Source organism: Topomyia yanbarensis, chromosome 1, assembly GCF_030247195.1.
Source record: "Topomyia yanbarensis strain Yona2022 chromosome 1, ASM3024719v1, whole genome shotgun sequence".
NCBI classification, from domain to species: Eukaryota; Metazoa; Arthropoda; class Insecta; order Diptera; family Culicidae; genus Topomyia; species Topomyia yanbarensis.
This window is the reverse complement of record NC_080670.1, coordinates 181,829,460-181,834,016: the sequence shown is the minus strand read 5'-3', so window position 1 is coordinate 181,834,016 and position 4,557 is coordinate 181,829,460.

Below are 4,557 nucleotides of genomic sequence, written 5' to 3'. Positions count from 1 at the left end.
TGCAAAGACTCCTGTCGCTAGTGTGAGGTCGATTGCTGTGCTATTTCTGCTGATCGTGGACATTCACGTTGGCGTGCCATCGTTGAGCGGTACGAGTTAGGAGGGTTCCAGGACGCTGTTGAGCAGGTTTCCTTTGGGGTAGTTGGACGAACTAGGCTCTTAGCTTTGGTGATGGCTATTGAAGTCGCCCCCGATGAGGATTTCTCCTTGTGTGTTTTGAAGAGTCGCGAAGAACTCCAGAAATTTCCTTCCGATTGCTCCGCAAAGGTTTGGCCGCGGAGTTATGTACACCGAGATAAAAGATGGAACCTTTTGTAAGCTTTCATAGTCTAGATTCTCGTGTACCAGAATGCCTACTCCCCCGTAGCCTTGATTCCATCTGGCGGATACCAGGCTAAAGTGTGCCAATCTGAACGGTTTCCTGCAGCAGTGCCACGGTTACTGGTCCGATTCCACCTGTTGTATCCTTTGTGCAATCTTTGCTGAAGGTTTCTTAGGTCGCTTACCCAGTGTTTGGCTCTCATTTCTGTGAGGTTTTCTCGCAGCCATGCTATGAACCATTCACAATCGGTTGCTCTGAATGGGTTCTCTTAGCATCTCGGGCAAGCTGTGCTGGGTTGTCTCTCTCTCTCTCATTGTTTTCCGTATTTAAATGTGTCTTTATCTCTCCGGGCACTTGGGCTGCTTTGCTTTGTGTTGGAGCTTGCAGTTCGGGAACTTGGTGTCTGCGCTGCAATCCACGGTAGAGTGGTTGCCTCCACATGTGGCACATCTTGTTCGGGCTGTGCAGAACTTGGACATTGGCCATGGCCGAATCTCCAGCAGTTTTTGCATTGGCGTAAAGATGGTCGGGTCTGAAGTAGCAGCCGGAAATCCTGACGGATTTTGGTATCTGTGCTTCTTCGCGAGTCATCTTGATGTTCATGGTGTTCTGCAGTTCTCCATTGCTCTCTCGTCTCTTGATTCGCTGAATCTTCATTATCCGTTGCTCTGCTTCTGTGTTCTGTAACATTTCCTCTTCCTCGAAGTTGGTGTGGATCCCCCTAATGAATATTATTGTGTTGTTTTTGGGATCATACAGTCTCATGTTGGCTTCTGTCAGCTTATAAAGTCTTAGTTCTGTCTCGAACTCAGTATCAACTATGAAACGGAACTTCCCCAGTTTGGTGATTTCTGAGAATTCGGAAAAACCTTTCCCTTTCAAAAACTTCCCAAGCAGAGTCGGGTGGCTTGGGACGTTCTTCTCCGTGTCGATCATCTCTAGGATCAGCGTGCTTTCGTTTGGCCATCCTCTAGTTCCGAGATGTTTACTGCTTTCTTTTTTGTTTGTTGCCCGGTGACACGGCCGCTTCCTGTTCTCTACAATTCATTTGATCCTTTCGGCAGCCTCCGCACTCGCTACCGCCATGTCCAAGCCGGGTGCAGATTTTCACCCGAACCCTTCTTTTTCGACCGACGAAAGATTCTCGGTAGTTTCCGTGGGTACGAGGGTTGTCCGCACTTTTGTTTTTTATCCTGACCGGACTCTCCGCGACATGGTTTCGAATCCGAATTTTTCGCGTGGTTTAATACACTGTCGATTTAACCGGGACATTCGATCGACGATTCGTGTCCGACTTGTTCGTGACGGGAGCTGTATGCACTTTTTCCGATTCCCCCCTATTGCACCGACACCATGTGAAGGGATTCTACCTAATAGGACTTCCTGGGAAATTGTAATTTTGCACTCATATTCGCGCTCGTTACTAAACGGTGTAGGGTTGCTTCTTGTTGCCACTGTTTTGCCTTTCCGTCTGAGTTTTAAGTTATGGCACTCCATCACCATAATTTGACATTTTTGGGCTCCGTTCCTTTACACATCAGCTCTTCACATTGTACCTTGAAATAAATTAATACATTTGAAAGTACATCTCCCTGCTTCTCATACAGCGTCATGCGAATTAGCTTAATCAGTTTTGTCGGAAATCCAACCACACTACTTTTACAGTAAACGGCAAGTTACGGCGGGTAGCTTAGAACAAAGTTTAAATAGCCTAGCGATCGCCAGCATCTAGTCCTCGCTGTCTTCGGGTATTCTCAAGTATCATCTGGCAGGTGGCCAGAGTTCGTTGCGTTTCACAAAATTGTACACTGCCTTGAAATCTACAAACAGATGATGAATTCACAAGTTGTATTCCCGGAGCTTATCCATGATTTGTCGCAGGGTAAATATCTGATCAGTTGTTGATCATCTCGAAACCTGCTTTAATATTCGCCGGTAAAGGAACGGGCGCAGTCTGCTAAACAGAACACGGAAGAGCATTTTATATGCGTCTTTCAGGATTCTTATCTAGATCCTTGATGATTTGGGACACTTCAAAGAAATGACTAAAAAGACAAATGAAACTTTAGTTGGAGCGAAAGAATAATGCTACTGTCCTATCTGCTTCACTCTTTTTGGCTGTTAACTGGAGAAGAGAGCAATGCTCAATCGGCTTATCTTCCACAGCAAGGGTGGCGGGTATTTTTGGATTTCTTGTGATAAGCCGGGGAAACAGAAATCTGAAACTAATTCAACAGAGGAAACGCGAAAACGAAAACAAACAAAATTTACAGCTAAATGTTGACGGAAGGGAACAGTAATGAGCGTTGTTCGCTTCGCTAAAACATTGCGCTGTACGGTGAACGTAAACAAAATTGGGTAATTTTCTACCCTGTGCTAAAATGTTATTCTGGCGGGATTCAGGAATTATGAAACAGAATAAAATTGTTTCTTTTTAACTCTAATGTAATAAATGCCAAGTAATTGGAGTATCTTCGTCGCGAGCGGTTGACTCTCGTAGAGCTCCCTTCGAGTTGGTTAATTTTCTTTATTTTCGACACAGTGTACTGCCTCCTGCTTATCGAAAGTGTGAATAACGGTGTAATTTAACGATTATACAAATTGAAGTGGTTGACAAACGCATTTTTCGGTATATTTTTGACTGACGTGAGTGGTGATAGTTTGTGAAAATCGAATTTCGGCAAATGAAAAAAAAATCTTTTCGCATTACGGGCCGTCGATTCCCGATGCAAGGACAATAAAAGTGCACAGAAAACATCTAGAAACACAGTGTACATTCTAAAAATAGTGGAAAATGGTTTTTCAAAGAAAAAAATTCGATCCGAAAAGTGAAAAAATACGACGCTAAGAAAAATTGGCACATTCAAATAATTGGCGTTTTACCGGCAACTAGCGACTACCAGGTGTCGCCCCAAAATTCTTCGCCCGAAAAATAGCTGGCAAACCAGCCGGTCGGTGCTCAGCTATTTTCGTCCGCGTCCCATGTCACCTATTTTTTATTGGGTGTTTCATCGGCGGTGCTATCTTTGAAAATAAGCGGCCTTGGATATTCAACTTTTTTTGCTTATTTTATTGCAAATGAGTAGAGGTTTTGATTCTTTTATATTCGGGATTGCAGATATTTTGTCGCATACAAATTTTGGGTGTTCGTTGGTGTGATGGCACTGTAAGGGAACACGTATCCGCCGGTCGGCCAACTTTTCTTTGGACTGAGCAAACTAAATTCTATGTTTGGGGTTTGTTTTACCAACGGGGGAACTGATCCATGGAACATTCAATGTGCATAGGGAAAACGCATGGCCTTATTTGAGTGGAATGATGACTTCAATCTTTATAAGGTTTGAGAATTGACAATTCGCGAGAGGGATCGGGGACCGGTTGGCAATTACCTTCAGTTATGTCAGCACGAAGAATAAGTGTGTTGCTGTCATGTTCATTGGTTAGCTTTCAATTCTATCTCATGCCCTCACGCGAGTCTAGGTCACAGACTAACAGACATAACACTCAAAAACAAAACTTCGTCCGCTGCAACGGTCATTTCAAATATATTCGTAGTTGGGACTGTGGCCACATTTGAAATTATGGCGCCACTGACATATGAACAAGCATATGGGGGATAGACCACTAGTGAAAAATTGTTCCCAAACCTGAGGGGTAACCCACCAGTAACTGAGTGTTTGGGACCGTGAATAAAAGGTGGAGCTAGTGTTCTGGGAAAATTGTCGGATCGATGTTTTTTGAGGGAATTTCCTCATAGTGTTATGTCTGTTAGTCTGTGTCTAGGTCTATTGATGACATTTGGTCCTTAGACCGGCGGCGACAGGGTGCTGTCGGCCTTCTGTCGATAGTGGCAGAATGAGAGGGTGCGAACAGATCTAGCCGAGAAGACAATACCTTAAAAATGATTAGTTGTTCGGAGGTTTGCTCCAATGGTACTTTGATTTGACTGGTATCGATGATCGCGGGTCAATACGTACTGAAAATTCGCAGCGTCTGTTTTAGTGAATCTAATTTCAAGTTCCGTTATTGGTAACAAGCCCGTGCATCAGTTTAACGATCCTTTGTATTTCCCTTCAATGTTCGATATAATCGTTCATATACGCGTATTCCACAAACAATCCGATATGGAAAATAGGAAATACTTTCGTTGCTTTATAACATCTCGAGCTATCATAACTCTTTGTCTGTATAACGTGTTATTACTCGGTAGTATGCCAAATATATCGTAGACAAGG